Consider the following 18784-nt stretch of genomic DNA (forward strand, 5'->3'; position numbering starts at 1 on the left):
CAACTTAAGCCAAGCTTAATCACTGTTTTCAACTCAAGCTGGTGGCTGGCTGAATCAAAGCATTGTTACTGGAGAAAGTGCAGAGAGCACAGGGCTCCTTTACCTTATGCAAAGCCACAGCTCTGGCAAGCAAAAACATTTTCCAGAATAACCTCAGGTACAGGGTTGGAACTTTATCTCGGAAATATTTTTGTTACTATCTGTATTACTTATAACAGGAACAAAAGAGGGGGAAAAGGAAACCGTTACTTTCCTTAACCCCAATAGTTGCCTGCTCTAAAGAGGATAAATATCTGTCGTGGTTTAACCCCAGCCAGCAACCAAGCACCACGCAGCCGCTCGCTCACTCCCCACCCCTCCCCCCCAATGGGATGGGGGAGAAAATTGGGAAAAGAAGTAAAACTCGTGGGTTGAGATAAGAACGGTTTAATAGAACAGAAAAGAAGAAACTAATAACGATAATGATAACACTAATAAAATGCAGCAGCAATAATAAAAGGATTGGAGTGTACAAATGATGCACAGTGCAATTGCTCACCACCCGCTGATCGACACCCAGTTAGTCCCTGAGTGGCGATCCCCCACCCCCACTCCCCCCAGTTTATACACTAGATGTGACATCCCATGGTATGGAATACCCTGTTGTCCAGTCTGGGTCAGCTGCCCTGGCTGTGTTCTGTGCCAACTTCTTGTGCTCCTTCAGCTTTCTGGCTGGCTGGGCATGAGAAGCTGAAAAATCCTTGACTTCAGTCTAAACACTACTGAGCAACAACTGAAAACATCAGAGTTATCAACATTCTTCGCATACTGAACCCAAAACACAGCACCGTACCAGCTACCAGGGAGACAGCTAACTCTATCCCAGCTGAAACCAGGACAATACCCCACAGGCAATACAGAGAAAACAGTTAATGCAGAGAAATAAAACACTGGGGTTTGCAGTCCCTATCTGTGTGGAGCTGCTGACTGCTTCTTCCACTAATGGTTCTGCTGAAGCCAGTGGGACTCCTCACAGATAAAGGTACTACGTCTGATTCTGGCTCTAATTAAGGGAGTTGTATTCAGGGCTTTTTAGATAAATGCAAATTTAGATTTACACAAAATAGATTTTGTGTCTGTTTTTTACAAAAGTCTTCAAACTCACAAAAAAAGGCTCATTTGTTGATGCTCTTTCCTTGCTATCTAGGAAGAGAACCAAAGGCTCCTCTGAATTCAGGGTAAGCTTTTCCAGTGCTTTCAGGTTTTTTTGGTTGAGGACCATCCTTGTTTGAGGGAAACTGGTCTTGAACTCACCTCCCAAGTTACTAACATGCCCATTTGCTGGGGGCTAGCCATGAATGGGAGTGAATGGCAATTACCTTACATGGGGGCATGCCCTTTTCAACCCTTAAGCATAAGCTAAGTGCTGTGAAATGCTGTGAAACTTCTCTTGCAGCAGTAATCTCTAAAATCAGTACTAAGTATGGTGAAGATCAAGTCAACAGTAATTCTGATTTTTAGGTAAAGAAGAAAAACAGGTTCCAATAAAAAGTATATATATACCTTTGCATCCTTTTGTTTTATCAATCCTTTGCATCAGAGCAGATTTTGACCTTATATCAGGTTCTAAAAGATATGCAGCACTAAAAATAGATGACATTCTTTTCCCTTCTAAATTGGAGGCCTATTTTCAGAATACATTAGTTTGTATATTTTTACTGAAAACGGATTTTATATTCAGAAAAATAATAACTGCATCATAGACTGGACAAAAGAGTGGGCTCAAAAATTCTAAATAGTTCATAACCAGCTCATGTTGTTTTTATTAGACAATACAAGACGTGTAAAAAGGCAAAAGCTTTGTTCAGTGATTTAAACATATTTTGGCTTAAGATTATTGGCTTCCTTAGCTTGCCGTGTGGGTGGTCTAAAACTATGTCAAAAGATATTACATTTCCCTCAGAATTTATACATTTTTCTCTTTTATAAAAGACAATTATGTCTACTAGGCAAAGGTAACCTAGCCTCATTTTGTACAGAAATAAAACACAAGGTATTAAAATCTGTATTCACAGAGATAAAACATACATGCCACAGTCCTTAGACTGTCTCTGATCCTGTCTCTGTCACCATCAATTTATCTTCCTAATTTATCTGTCCAGTATCAGAAATTTCTAAATTCCATTAAAGCAAGGTGATTGTCTATACGATGAAATAATGCTGTCCTTTTAAAGTGTCTCTCTGCTCCCTGCTCTGCCCTCTAATTATTTTAAGGAAGAAATAAATGCCTTTTTTTCATGTGTGGAATGACACATTTCCTTCTATAAGAACATTTTTGATTGTGGAGGTGTTGTTTGCCAATAAACCTTCCTTCAGACAGGTGATCTTGTATCTGGTGAGGGCATCGGAGGCTATTCGGAACTATAAATCCAGTGACTGAAGGGGGTTGCTGTCATCTCAAGAAAGCGTCACAGTGAAATGTGAATAAATTGAGAATTCCCTGCAGGACCTTTGCAGTAGGACACCCATCTTCTCTCCATCTTCCAGGTAAAATACACTAATCAGGTCTAGCCCCCGAAGAACTACTTCTGTGATACAACCTGTCTGCCAGGCTAATCAGAAAGCTGGCTCTGACTCCCCATAACTCAGTAAATTTTGCAGATTATTTTCCCCCTACCAGTAAGAGCATCCCTCTGTGGCAGATCTTCCTGCTTCCCTTCTTCCAGTACTCAGCAGTGGACCTGCCAGTGGTCAACAGAGCAACCTCTCTCCACCAGTGCAGGCACCAGCAGGGTTTTGCAGGTATTTAGTGGAACTCATCACTGGAGGGGGGCAGTTTCAATATTCTTCCTGATGCTCCAGTTCAGGTCCTCCCCGTTGTGGAGGTAACGTGTTTTGATTTTGCGGGTCTAACTTAATTTCAGGGAGTTTTTCTGCTGCAGAAATTGGTGCGCAGTCATCAGCAGCTTCCTGAAGTACATTATTTTATTTAGCATTTGGAACAAAGTGTTAGTGAAAAGGAGGCTTGAGACAAAACAACAGACCTGCTTATTTAGTCTCAAGTACAGACAGGCTATGAACATAGTTGTTTCTTGTTTCACCGTTTGAAAATACTTTTAGGAAAACAAGGAGAAAATACAGGCAGAGAAACCTTTTCCTGCCCTTTATTATACTTCATTTTATGTATGTATGTATATATGTTAAATAAAATATATAAAAGGCAGGATCTCTCTGAAGCAAAAGTGATTACTTAACCGCAAACTGGAGCTTGATTAGGTTAATATTAAAGGTATCCTTAATTGCTAACATACATACATACATACATACATAAATGATTGCCTGCTAAAATGTCTGAAATGATTAAAGGAAGGCTTTTTATTGTAAGGTAGTTCGAGAAAATGTGGCACATCGAAATACTGTATTAGCAAATAACTGATAAAAAGATAAAAGTCTTAAAATAATAAATCAATTGATCTTTACAAAGAGCACATAGGAAACTTTAAAACAAATATATGATAAGGGCAGTGTTAACTAAAACCGTCTGTACTAAATAACCATTCTTATGATTTTATGTAGGTTGCTGTACAGAGTAGGTTGTGGATTTTTTTTACTAGAGGCAAACAAATATATTTGGTTTTATTTGAGTAATGAGATTAAGGAGAATTACCTGCAAGGTAACTGTTCACTTCAGGTGAACATTTTAATTGACAGATGGAAACAGTATATTTCTTTTCTTCATTACATGAGATTATATTAACAGATTAATGTTTTTCAGCCTATAAATACTTGTAGATTTTGGGGAAGGGGGAGACAGTAATTTGAACAATTAATCTTTTGAAGTGTTTTTGTGTGCAAATCTATGCATACTCCTTGTGGCAGGGCCAAAATAAAACTTTTAAGGCCAAATCTTGAAACTTTACTCAGCAGTAAGGTCAAGGAGAGTGTTGCCTGAAAATGAACTAGGGGATAAACCCACTGAAACCATTATCAGTAGAGCTCATGAGGATGTTTTTTCTATGAAAATGTTTGTAGAAGCATTTTTCTACTTTCAAGTTTTGTCTGAGAAATAGAATTTATTTGAAAAGAAGGCTATGTTTTTGCTTATTTAGCTGAAAAAGCATGCCTGTCTGAAAATAAATGTCTCATGGAAGAAAAAAAAAAAATCAATCCCTTTTAGTTTGAAGCTTTTCTTTCACTTTAGGCATTAGAGTGCTTTTTCTCTTTGGTTGTTCCTTCAAGGCAGAGGCAGGATTCAGGAGCTGGAGAGTGGGAGGTGCGGATGGGGCCACATGCCCCCCCAACCAGGGCACCGTGCGCCGCAGTTGCTCCATCCTCCCAAATGCATGTGCCGGGTGATCCACACGTTGGGTCCTTTCCCTGCCCAGGGTGTGTGACATGGATCCGTGCCACCACATCCGAGTCCCAACATGGAACGTGACCCAGCTCCCAGCACTAACCTTGGATCTGCTCCTGCCGCCTGCCATTAAATGGGAATTGAACCAGGGAGGAGGAAAGACCTGGGGAAGAAGGCATCAGTGTGTTTCCCTTGCACTAAACAAACTGCCATCCATGCTGTGCTTGGCTGTGGAAATACTTGGGTAGGAATTGCAATGCGTTTGCCTTGAGAATGCTGGAGGCGGCAGCAGGGATGTGGAAGAGGGGAAGAGGCGGAGGGCTGCGGGTCAAGGTGAAACTTTCTTCCCAAAGCCCTTGGCTTTCCCTCTGCTTATCCTTAAAACCATAAATATGTGTTGCTGGCTAATTTCATGCTGTGTCCTTGGGATGGTTGGGCCAGATCTTCTGGGTGGACAGCAGGCCATGCAACAGTAGCTCCAAAGCTCCTTGGTCCACAGATAAAGGTAGCTTTCCTTGGTACACCACTGATGGCAGCAGTGAAGATTTTTTTAAATGTGGACACTCATTCTCTGGAAAGGGGATTGGGAAGAAAATGATTAAATATTAGTTTAGGCATGAACTCTCACAACAATAATGCTGAGTACTTCACAGTTGTCCTGCACAGGATTCATCTGCTGGAGATAAAAGACTCAATGTACGACTAAGACTGGGATTTCAGAAAAGCCATGTATTGTTACATAGAGTATTCAAATGTAAGATAGAATTTAAAATTCTGTTTTACAACCACTGTAGATACAAACTCATAGATATCTATTGACATGCATGTGTATCTGTACATCAGTCTTTATTACACATATATATACACACACACGTCTTCTAAACAATTTTCCACATTTCAAGAAAGATGATTTCTATTCTGTGGAATTCAAAGTAAATATGGGGGGGTGTGTGTGTCTTTCTTTAGTTTAATATCTATATTAGCAAGAAATATAACTCCTGTTGAGACATGGCTATATTGTACATGGTGGTATCTAGAAACAGTGTGATTTAAATGAATGTGATTTCTTCTCTATGTAGATTTCTAAATTAAAAAGCAGACAATTCTTCTCCATCAGTGCTTATTTTGACTGACCTAGAATTTAGCTTCTTAAAAGCTTCCTTTACTTTTCAGGATTTTAATTACTGCCCTCTCATTTGAATTTCAAATGCCAGTTCATGCATAATCCCGCAGTCACTTTTGAGCGACTGCTTTTTCACTTTATCCAGACAACCTTTGTTTCCACGTACACCAGATGTTTGCTTTTCTAATGTGTCACTTTGCATCTTTCTTCCAGAGTGCTTGCTCCACAGCCTATTTCACGCATCTCCCTCTCTCCCTGCGTGCTCGTACTATACTTCGATATCTTGCTCAGTGTTTTTATGAACTTAAATAAACCCAGTTTCAGTGTCAGAGTTTCTCCTGTGGCATGACTGTGGTCCAGACCTTGCCGTTGGATGCGTGTACCTTCACGCCCCTTTGTTGTCAACAGGAACTTGACGTGCATCTTGAGGGCACGCTTTTGCTCTGAGACTTCATTTGGGAAAAAATTCTTGATCCACAAACACTTTGCCAGGATCCATGTATGATAATCTATAATACTTGTGGCATTTGTATTTTCTGGGGAAGTACATCAACACATGCCCACACATTTTATTTATGTTCTAACGGAGGTGAATATGACAGTAAAAGCACTTTGCATGCCCACATCCAGAAGCCTTTCTTCAGGTGGAGCACACACAGAAGTAATTGGATATTTTGCTGCATAAGGATTCACTTGCTTGGGCTGGTTGTATTTGCTTGAAAGATAAGTCTCAGAGAATACAAAGGGTTGGGTAGGAGCACCACAGATTTGTGTTGAATATACATCCCTTATAATAATTCCAGAACTCAAACATAAAAATATTGGTTTTTTTGGCTCAAGTGATAAGTAGGATTTCAGACCCTGAAACATTGTTTCCACCACTCATCCTCCCCACCCCTGGTCCCCAAAATTAAGAAAGAGAAAGAAAGTATTTCGTGGTCTAAAAATCTGTTTGGGCACATAGAAACAAACAATAGAGAAGTGCCTTGCTCATAAATCTGAGTTTGCCTTTCCAGGACACTGTATGCAAAGATGACCTCTCCCTTAGGCCAAACTCATAACTGTTTCTTATACGTTTCCCTGGCTTGCTTTCCTCTCGCAACCAGCTGTTCTCCAGTCTATTGTGTTTGCTATCAGTCCCCATCAAACTCTTGGATCCTTATGGCTTAACTCCATTGAGGTTTCACCATACCACTAACACAACACCTTGGTCAGGACCTCTTCGGTTTTGGGCAGTCACTACGTAGAGTGACTTTCTCACTCCTTCCATTTTGCTCAAATGAAGAGAGGTTCACACTGATATTACCTTTACACACCTCAATCACCTTCCAGCTTTATAAAGTAATTTTTTTTTTTTTTTGCTTTGTGAGATACTTTCATGTGATTTAAGATCCCACAGAGTAAATGGAGAAATCAGTAATAACCTCTCACTGAGACAAAGTTCTCAACAGTCTGCGGAACAGTTCACATTATTGTCAAGGAAAGAAGATTAGAAGAAAAACATCTTCACATTCAGACATGAAACAAAAGGCCTTTTAGAGTTAAATGGTTACATTAGTCACATTTGAAAGTTAAAAATTGCTTCTTTGAGGCCCTTGTAGCTGATGGTACAAAAGATAATGAGGTTGTGGAAGCCAATACTAAGGGAATTTCAGTATTTGGAAGTTTGAGTAATGTAAACCAAACAGTGCAGAGATCCTGGCTCTGCACAAGGTACATAATGTAATATTCAAGGATATCTCTAGACTTGTATATTGTGTTTTGGAGACGTGCCAGAGAGATTTTTAAATTATCTAAGTTTTGCCTCCTCATTTCCTTTCTTTACAATGTACAGTATATGTCTGTGCTTTTTGATCTTTAAACAACAAAAACAATATGAAGAAACCACAGGGGCACAGCTGGGTACCAAATAACTATGTTTACTAAAAATATACAAACATGCAAGGCCTAGTTACATACATATTGCTGCTCTGGCTGGTTTCTGGTGGCTCTGAAACAACGAGTACAGTGAACAGCACTAGGAGGTTTGCAAGCTATTTAAGGGGAAGCTACTCTCTGCATATAGACTGTACTAGAAAATAACATCTGGGAATGTTACAGTTCAATGGGATTTTTCTCTCACACATGAACTATGTCTTTCTTATATTATTTATATATTAGATACACACACACACGAATCATACACACACCCTGTTGAGGAGCATCAGAGAAACAGTTTGTAGGCATGCCTTCCCAAACCTTGTCTGATGAAATGCATGTTCTTCCCAGAATTCCAGTGTTTCTTATCATCTTTGCTCACTATGAGTACAACACAATTGTCACTGAGACTACATTAATAAGATCACAAAGCGAGGCACTTGAAAGTAAGGAAATAGCAGAAAAAAGGTGCCCACGCTTTATTATTCAGTCTTAAATTATATGATCACATCCTAGTCTTTTCAAAGATGACTATCTCACTTAGTGCCTAGGGTGGTTGGTGATTAATGATATCTGATATTTTGTTTTCTTTCTTCAATATGTCACCCTTTGCTTTGTTTAAAGCTTTGCTGCAAAAACAGTGTGATTTACTTTTTAACATTCTCTTGTGTGAGTCTCATCACTGCTTCATGAAAAAGGGGGATAAAATTCTATAACTAATAATCCCACACATATACACGGGGAAGAGATGCGTGGTCAGATATGCTGTTTTCTGTTGTTTTAGTTGCCTTACTTTTGCACAGCAGTTCAAACAGCTTCCACAGAATTCCTTTGCAGCTGTGAGATGTAAAATAGGCTTGTGATTTTGTCTAAATTTGGGTACGCTTTCCCAGAGACAACCAAAGACACACACGTGATTCAAATGCCAAACTTTGTGAAACTTCAATTACATTCCTTAGAAATTGACTAATTCAAACTTTTCAGAGAAAACACTTTGGTGATTTCTTTGATGAAAATTAAACCAAAATAAGGTAATTTATTAGCCCCATCTCAGACATGCCTAACCCCATTCTGAAATATTCCCAAGTTCCAATATGTGGTTTGGAAGAGTTTCACTCAGACAATTGAACTTTTTTAGAGTTTTTAGACAGTGAAACTGTCCGACAGCTTGACAGTGGACAATGTCAGTCAACCAAAACACAGCATCACTGTAGAATAGGTGGTTCTATAGTCTGACCTGCAAAACTCAAAATGTTAAAGGAATTTAAGGGCTAAGAACATAAAGTGATATGGTTGTTTGCTTCCCTAGAGTTTACTTTGTGCTCATTCCTGTGCTCTTATTCTGCTCTTGTAAGTCACATGGCTGAGAAAAGGCAGGACTTGACTTCAATTGTTGTGGCATATCTGTGTTTTATTATATACTTTATGAGTCCATGCTCAGAGATGCACTGCATCAAAAGATTAATGGTTATGGTTTTAAGATTGCATACACTGAATTATTTTGTCCTGTAGTGCTGGTACAGCATCTATGTCTGGCCTTCTTAGGCTTTGTTTGCATCTCTTGGGAGTATTTTATAACGTAAAAATAAAATAAAAAACAAGCACAAAAAGGAATCAATACTGTATATGTTAAACTTCCTGAGTCCTTATCTATATTGTGCTACATCTCTAATTGTAACGAACTAGGAGAGTAGGGATTATTGATTGTAAAATAGGATTCATTTTACAGATTTTACTTCCACGACTTCCTGAGTCTAAATCCCAGATTAAGTGAACAATGCAGGATAAATTTTCTTGATCAAATTAACTTACCAGACTTAGCTTTTGGGTAGATTTTTAACGGTAGAGTAGCAAATAGCTTACATGTAACATGGAATATCTAAATGACATGCAGTAAACAAGTGGTTCAACTTTTGAGAAGATTAAGAATGGTGCATGAAACCTTTGCTGCTAGGTAGAAAAATATAAATGCAAAAATGTTGTTTCACAGTGAAACCAAGGAATCAGATTTTATTCCTGGGGAAAAAAAAAAAAAAAAAAAGAAAAAGAGGAAGGATGGTTGCATTTGCACACATGTGAAAAGCTTTTATTTTTCAAGGTGAGGGTCTTGTGCCATATGAAAGCACCAGTGTCCTTTGGTGGTTTTCAGATCCAAGGAGCCTTTCAATTAGTTTAGGGTGGATGTAGCCTGCAGTTCTCAAGAGGCATTTTAACCTTAAAGAGCTCTGTTCAAAACAGTGAATAAAATAAAGTTAATGCATAGATGATAAGTCACTGTGGCTTAAATGAAGTTAATGTGTAGATGCTGAAGTCACTGTGGGTATCACTTGTGGTATAAATTAAAGACCCAGAAGACCTAACTCTACTGTCTTAATAGGATTTCAGGCCATTCACTGGACTAAGTGATTGCACCTAGGAGAACAGGACTTTTTCAATTTAGCTGAGTGTTTCATAGTGTATTTTTTTCTGAGCTCTGAAATTCAGATGCCAGATTTTAAATAACAAAACTTAGAAAGTTTGCCAGTTCATGTGTACATTTCAATGTTAAACACTAAGCCAGGTGACTTTGAACATTCTTCCACCTCCAAACCTGCTATTTTCATGCACCTCCATCCTGAAATCCATCTCTTTCCTTTTGGTTATTGAATATACCCAGGATACAATTAATGATGTATTTTGTGGTAGTTTCTCAGGTCTGCAGAGGAGCAGACAGAGTTATTGAATTTACTGACTTATAAATGAAAAAAAGTCAAGTACTAACATGTAAGGAGAAAATAATGGACAATTTCACATTCTCCATCCTATTTCCTGTATTCCCTAATTTCTTATATTTCTTAAAATTTCCTATTCCACATCATTGCTAGAAAGTGCCTCATCCCAAGAAACTATGTCATGTACACCTGCTTCTTAAAGTGTGCCAAGTGTTTTTTATAGGATGTTATGTTCGTTTGATGTCATAGAGAAAACCTATTTTTTTTCAGGCAAAATATTACCTTGTTATGCTTCTATTCACCTAGTCTTGTGTGACCATTGCCATTGTATTGACCATAATTTGCAAGACAGACATCTCAGGAAGGTCAAGGTGAGGTTCAAGGGGGACATTCGATGTGCAGTAGAAGAAGATGTAGGGTGGTCATGAGCAAGTGTCCTCTGTGGAGCTCAAACTTCTGCTCTCCACAGGTTAGCAGAATAATTTCTCATTGCATTTACTAAGACAGCACAATCCTGAGCTCCGCAGAAGCATCTTACTTGCAGGACAGATTGCATGGCATCCAGAGACACCGTTCTACGGTGCCTCTAGGCTCCCCACATCAGAAAATGTCCTATCCAAGTCCCTTTCTATCACTAATGGGTGCAGGGAGTGTGTCCTGACCCGTCGTGTCCTGCTTGCTGAGAAGGGATGCTCCCACGACTGCTCTTTCCATCCCTCCACCCCGCCGTGTAACCTGGGGGTTGGGAGATGCTGGCTCAATCCCCTGCTCTATCAGAGCTCGCCTGTGAGACCTGGGGAGTTGTGCTTTAAAATCTGATCTCTAAAATAGTGATAACAGTATTTTCCTCCCTCAGAGGAGTTCAGTGATGATAAATACATGAAAGACTTCTGAGGTTTTCTGGTACTACAGAAGCAGATAAGTTTCAAAAATAGATTGAGAGATCAGGGGTTTTTGTATAATCTTCAAATAGTGAAGCGTTCAAACCTAAAACTGCAGAATCCTAGCATTTTTCAGAAAATCAAAATAAATAGCAACACATTTTGCCTCTAATAAAATATCACTTTTCTCCACTTTAATTCCATTCTCCTTTCTTTTTCTGATGTATATTATAACATGATATGGAAAGAAGATATAGAACCCCAATAATTTCAAATAGGAATGTAATCTTTTTACAGGAAGCCTTGATTTATAAAGCCAACTCCCTGAGGTACAGACAGGTTTATCATTCTGCTATAAATGTCTGAATGCATAATGGAATGCAGACTCTAATTTCTATAATGTGTTTGGATGATGCATTGCTCATTGAGAACTGCAGATGAAGCCAAAGAAGAAATCTCAAACAAATTCTTCTGAAATTTCGGTCTTCTAATGCATTATTAAGGATTTCAGATAACAGGCAAGAATGCCGCACAATCTTGTGAAGTCAAAAGAGAGTTCATAAGTTAATATTTGACTGCAATTTAGTCTGTAATAATAAAGTTGCTTTTGTTTTCAGGCAGTTACAAGTACCAATAGAAATGCAGAGCCCCAATGGTTTAGACTGGAGTCAGCTTTTCATGAGAAATAGGAGTTATTTATGATTATGATATTGTTATGTTTGACTAACAATGTACATAGACACTAGCCAGGTCTAACACAAGGATAACAAAGGTTTGGTAGGATACTTAATTGCATGCACACTTTGGAGGCTCTGTTTTCCCACTGAAATGATTTGTACAAATAAATCTTGATTATGACTGGATTTACACCCACTATCAGAAACCCATCCAGATAGCTTCTTTCTTCTATTTTCTTTCCTTTCTTTTTTTTAAGTGCTGAATTGTTTAAGCTATTTCAAACAAAAGAAAGTAACTGGTTTTAATTAAAGCACAGCTAGAATATAAAATGTGTAAGTCTTATTAAAGTGCCTGGGAAAGACTATCGCAATGTATAGATGCTGTTCCTTTGTTGCCAGCTCTTGTGATATTATCAGAAGAGTGGTAATATTTGATGTTTTTCTTGAAAACCAAAGTTCTGTGTATCATGTAGTATTTTAACAACTTCAGCTTTCCCTTAAAAAAAAAAAAAGGAAAGAAGATTAAGGTCCTCATGTTTGATGAGGAAAACTTGAAAAAATTGATCTCATGTGTACCTTAAAAGATGACAAAGCCAGAAGGCAGTGGAGAGAACTCAACATTCATTACTATTTTTTTAAAGATCATTATTTTAAGACTATCTCATGGTTTATGGGGCCTGATTCATGAGTTTGGAATGTCTGGGTTTGGCCATACTGCCTGCGTTATACAATTTTAAATGATCTCAGCATCCGCGAATAGGTCACTGCCTCCCAGTCTGCTGCCTTCCTTAAAACAAGTAATTAGCAACAACAACAACAAAAAAGACTTGAAAATCATTTGACTCGTTTATAGAAAAAACAGATCCTCCAGGCAAATCTCGTTGTGATGGGGAAAGCCTTGTCTTTCTGCGGGCAAGAGGGTCTTGAATGCACTTGGCAGCCGTTGAGTAGGGTGTGGAGGACTGCAGCCACGGTGCAGGAGCTGGAGGAGCATGGACAGAGCAGCACTGTCCTGAGAGAAACAGTCCTTCTCTTTGACCATTGCAAAATGCTCCAGATGCAGACCAGACTTGACACAAGGGTCACCCTTGCCCCCTCTAACTAACAGAGTTAAAAAAAAAATTAAAAATGCACATACTCCATCACACAATACTATGTCTTTCATATCTCATACCCTTGTTGTGTCTGGGAAGAAACTTTTTAGCTAGGAAGGACCAGTGAAAAGACTGGTGTAGACAGGAGATCTGATACTCCAACATGTCTCTTTCTTTGCTTCCCTCCACCCCCCACCTCCTGTTTTTCTTTCCACCCCTGGCAGCCTACTAAGGATAACTGACAACATAGCTGACAGCTCTACCCTGAAAGTTAAACTGACTTAAATCTGAAATAAATCTAATGTCCATTGGTTTAGATGTCTGCATTTGGAAACAGTCAGAGAAAATGAAGTGTAATTGCAAACTAGCCTCTCTATTAATTTTAGGGGGAGCTCTTCTAACACCTGTTTGTTTTTACTATTATTCTGGTTTATCATAAAGAATTAGCTGGGCTTTTAGACATGTGGCATTATTTAATGCTTACATGCTGTCACTTAAAATAATAGCATTGCTTGCCCACCTGACTTTTACCTGTCGTCAGTAGAAGATCTGTCTATAGAAAAACAGACAGGTATGTTGCAACCCAGAAAGAACAGAGCTCCCATTTCCATTAATGTGCAACGGGACCCAGATGAATTCCTAGTCTGTGTTTCTGAAATCCTTTGGTCTTGCTTAAGACTGGTGGGGGGGGAGGGAGGGGAGAGAAAAAAGAAAAAAAAAAAAAAGAAAAAAGAAAAGAAAAAAACAAAGAAAGTGACCTTCCTGCTTGAGCTAGCAATGTGGTTATAGAGCGTTTCAAAGTTAAGTTGAAACACGGAATTGTGGAATTGCATATCCATACTTAGACTAAGATATTCTCTAATATACTCATCCAGAAGATTTTGTGAAAGCCATTCCTATCTATTCCCAAGAGGTCATGCAAATCCTAGGTTGTGGGGGACCCACTAAACACAAAGTTTAAACCTAGGAAATGGTCTATAAACTGGAAATAAGAAAAGGACACCTAATGGGTCTGGGAGAGCAGGCTGAACAATTCAGTCCTTCATGGTGCTGAGCAAACATTGATGTTGTCCCCATTTCTGTCTTGTGTCTTATGTTCAGATGGAAGTTGTGAGTCCTAGGCTCTCCTTACAGCCCAGAAAGTGTTGGCTTCAACCTATAAATCCAAGAAATTACCCTAACCATTGGCATATATGGGTCCCAGAAATACATCTGTCATAAAGAAGTTTGCTTCTAGAAAGTGGTCAAATATTATTTACTTTAAAATATGGCCATTTATATTGTATTATCTCTTCCCTCAAAATTAGATGTCAACTTCTAGGTCAATTTTCGGGAGCAAAACTATGCGTTAGTTTAAGTTGGCATTTTTTTTTTTTAATATTTGCATTACTGATGCCTTGTCATTATACAACTTTGTACATCTTCTGCTTTGTATTGGCTGATTGTTCCATCGGTATGGTGGTTACACTGGGCTAGTACAGAAATTCTGCTATATCAAGATAGCAAAGATTCATATCTTCAACAGAAATAGGGAAGACTGTCCTTTCTGAGCAAAATTTTGTACACAGAGCTTTCAGCTGTTAGCCTATGTTCAGCTTTCAGGATTTAGTCTCATGGCTGAAAGAAAATTAATGTTTGATGTTACAGTAAGTGGTGTTGGACTGTAGCTGGGGGCTGTTCTTGTGGTTTGGAAATGCTGTGTACTTGTTAGCTATTTCAGAGAAAAAATAATCACCATTTTCCGTATGAAGGTAATGCTGTTTCAGAGTAAAATCCCTTAATTCTAAATTTATTGGTACATAGATTTACTAGGTTTTGTGTACAAATTTATTTTCTCTGAATTTTTTGTTTTGAATTATAGACTGCTTAATAGAGATATGCTTTACTGAAAACACAGTTTCAGGCTTAACAACAGTGAGGTTATTAAGTGACTGTGTTGAAAGAAATATTTGTCTGCACCAAAGAATTAAGCACAAAGTTTTTTAAATGTTGAGGTTCAATGGGGTTTGTGCTAAGTGACTCTGGCAAGCTATTGTCTGTGTATAATTCCTGTGACTCACAAAACACGAGAGGTCCCAGTTCTGTTTATGTGAAAGCAATTTTGCTGCGCACCAGCAAAAGCTCCCAGACGACATTTTGCCACCTGAGCTGTAGGTCTGCTCAAGAATAGGAGAGAGCAGACCAAGGCGAGGATCTTCTCCATCTGACCCACCCCACCACCCTTTCCTCCTGCTCGCAGTGTGCTGGTCCCTGCAAGTGGAGCAAGGGAACGAAAACACCTTGCAAACCCATTCCTGATGTGCACACTCTTAACTGGTTGTCAATGAGGTAGCATGAAGAGGTGGCTCCTGTTTGGACCTTTGGTGGTGAGGCAGCATCCGCGGGCACAAAACTGAAAATTGCCACTGATTTTCGTGTGGTCTGGGTTGCAGCTCGTCGTGCTGCAACTCTTGACAGATGACCCCAGGAACAGGGCTCATGCATACTCTACTGAGCAAACCCTTAAATGTAAAGAAAAAGGAGCACAAACAAGTCCATGTAGTCTGTTTATATAGCCCTAGAGATTCAGATAAAGAAAAACAAACATAACCTTTTCAGCTGTTCCTCACAAGGGAAAAAGAAAATGAAACATTTGATTATAATTGTTTTAATGAGCTTTGATTCAAAATGAAGTCATAATGGTCTGGTTAAAAAATATTCTGTTAATGAGCTTATATTTCTATCAAAGTGTGCAAGATGCAAAATTCTCTGAGGATAAAATTAAACAGCAAGCAATATTTATTTGCTGATGAATAAAATCCTGCTTATTCCTTGAAAAAAAATAGTATTAGTAATAGTAGTAGTAGTAGTAGCCGCAGCAATAGTAATGGCAGTAAGATTCATAGGAGCAGAGTAATAATAATCTAAACAGATTGTATATCATAGGTTTCACCTTGAAATTAGAGAAATGATATCAAGAATACCTGCTTCTGCAGGTCTAAAACCTGATCTTAGACATGCAAAAATCAGACCTGACTGTAGACCACCTCTAAATATTGTAAATGGCTCTCCCCCAGTTTCTTTTTTATTATAAATTGCTATTTCTTTAGAAAGATGCATAGGATACCTAGGTTATCAACAAAAGCAAAAAAGAAAAAAAAAAAAGAAAGGAGACATGAAATGTGCTAATTAGAGCAAACAGTATGTACTCCTAGTGAATAACACTAGGTCTGATTATTATACTGTTAGAAGAGAGTGAGTGTACCTTACATTTTATGGTATTACATGGACTGCAATGTAGTTTTTCATATCACCTATTCCAGCCCGTAACCCAACTGGCCTCTAGCCCTAGAGCCCTGGACACAGTCTGGAATTGGCCCACTTAAAGAATATCCACTCTTGGAAAAGCCTCTCTTTATAATGATGTTTTCCCTTTCATGTGCTGCAGAGGGTAATAGGATAATATGTGAGAATACAGGAATATATTTCATTCTGACTCAGAATATTTTTGTTCTGATTCAAATCTAATTCCTTTCAAATCTGAATACAGATCTCTTCTTTAGATTTCCATGTCAAGATATTTCTGAGCATTGCCTTGTGCAGCATATTACCTCTTCAGTGCAACCACTCATTCTCATGTCAGTTGATTTGCCTAATCAGGCTCTGGTTAAACAATGCGACTTGTCTTATGTAAAAAGAGACAGCTACAATCTGTTGTGTTTGTAGTTTCCGTTTCAAAAGGAAAACAAAAAACTAACATTAACAGGATGGATTTCAAGACCAACTCTTAATTACATTAAAAAATAAAATTTAATTAGTGGGATGCAAGAAGAAAGCAAAATTACATGCACAGCTCTGTGAACATAGTAATGTTACAGAGGTATTAACCGTAAACACACAAGGATGGTTGGATAGAAGAAACTCAGAAAACCTTATGTAATGGGGAAAAAAGGCATGAAAGTATTAAATTGTCTTAACCTCCTTAGATCCTGAATCCACACAATTAAGAAGAAGTTGCCATATTACAAACCTGGGTGTGTTGTTTTGTTTGTTTGTTTGTTTTTTTATTTCTTTCCATAGACATACTTCTTTAACGATATATATACATACACTTACAATGAGAGTTACCTAAAGCAAGAAAAGAGATGCTGGACCTTAGGGCTGAAGTATGACTAACTTTATTCCAGGCTTCTTAGCTTATGAGAAAACACATTTGCAGGAGAGCTTTCTGACAACCTGCTGTGCTTGACTCATCCTTAATTATTGTCTTTTGCAGTGTCCGTTCCTGTTTGTTCCTTGGCGCAGGGGAACTTTGGGGTTTTTTTGTTGGTTTTGTTTTCCTTTTTGTGTGTGCATCCGTACCACCTTCACCGCCCTCCCCACCCCCCCGAACACATTGTCACAGACTATTTCTGGCCCCAGCTTCAACCATCCTTTAAAATAAAGAACAAACTGCTCCCGGAGTGATAATTCTACTTAGGAATGGATAGATTCCTACAAGCTTAAATCCTGAAAGGTACACAGAATGGTCTGCTCTAAACCACACGTTGCCATGGTTACATCCTTCTGTAGCTCAGATGGGGATAGGGGCCAATTATCAAGTTTTGTTTGCTTGATTTTAAGTAGTTTGTTACCTGGATACTCAACAAATAAGAAAACTGAAAAAAGACTTGTTTTCTTCTCCCTTAACTGAAAGAAAGAGAAAACAGTCATATCTGAATGTTAAAAAATCCAACAACATTCAGATTCTTAGTTACACCGTGAAAGCACTTCTAAACTGTTTGCTTTAGAGAGGGTTGGAAAGAGGCCTGTGAATAGATTTTGCATTAGCATTGTAACATGAATTGTGGAAAAAGCAATTGATCTCATAATATCATTGTAAATCATGGGCAGGTGGAGACACAGGGTTAAATGATGCTGATTTTTTATCATTATTTACACAATAAGGGTGTTTTTCTGCAAGGATCACTTGGAGATCTAATTAAAGAAAGAAAAGATCCTCTCTGCTAGGTTGTAGCATACCAATGCTTACCTGGTGTCATTCATATGCCTGCTTTTTAAAGACCTCCTGAGCATGTTGCGTATGATAACCTGCTCCCGGGCTTAATCAGAAGCTTTGGTAACAAGCTGAAGATGGAAGAGTGAAGTTGGGTGGAGGGAGCAAGGGAGAAGAGGACAAAATTAAAATACCATCCTGTCAGTGTCCCTAATAGTTTATATGGGCAATGACAGAACAGTATTTTAATTTTTATCTGGTCTCCTTTCTACTCATTTATTCCATCTCCTGCTTGTTATCGAAGTTTCAGATTAAACTTAAAGATATGAATGTATTGCCATAATAAATTTATAAGAGGATATTTAAAGAGCAAAGATTTGAATGACACAAATGAACCTCAGTGTAGCAGAGCTGAAGAAAGGATTTGCAGAGAGATGCCACAGCAGTCAGAAATGACTGCTAGAATCTCCTTAATTAAAAAAAAAAAAAAGTCTGGAATGCAATAGGCATAGAAGGTGTTTCATATAAATTTAGGCTTAACTTTAAATTATTGATGTTATTTTAAATAATCTTTAAAAAGGTTAAGAAAAACTAGTTTAAAGAAGATTATTGAAATGTAAGCTAGCTATTTGGAACATACAAAACTGAAGATGTTAAAAAAGGAACATATATTTCTAATATGCACCTAAAATTTGAGTTGTTTTTACTTCATCTCTATTGCACCAGTTATTTTTCCAAATTCCATGAAAAATGATGTTTAGACTGTGTGGCCTTCAGATTTGCTATTGTTTTTTCCTAGTGAATAGGACACATCTGTCTGAACAAAACAGGGAGCTGCCACTTTAAGGCAAAATCTTTTGGTTCTTGCTTTCTCAAATGAAAGATGGTCCTGTTTATGAATAACTAGTTTGCAATTTTTTTAAATTACAAAGGATAATCAAAAAACATGGCTTTTCTTTGCAAATTAAATGAAATTGATAACCACCAAGAAAGCTACTAGCACAAAGCAGAACTCTGCAAACACCAGAAGAATGAATGAGTGAAAAAAAGTGATAAAAACCCTATGTGAGTAG

The sequence above is a fragment of the Haliaeetus leucocephalus genome, unplaced genomic scaffold (genome assembly GCF_000737465.1).
Source record: "Haliaeetus leucocephalus isolate CR32 unplaced genomic scaffold, Haliaeetus_leucocephalus-4.0 Scaffold598, whole genome shotgun sequence".
NCBI lineage: Eukaryota > Metazoa > Chordata > Aves > Accipitriformes > Accipitridae > Haliaeetus > Haliaeetus leucocephalus.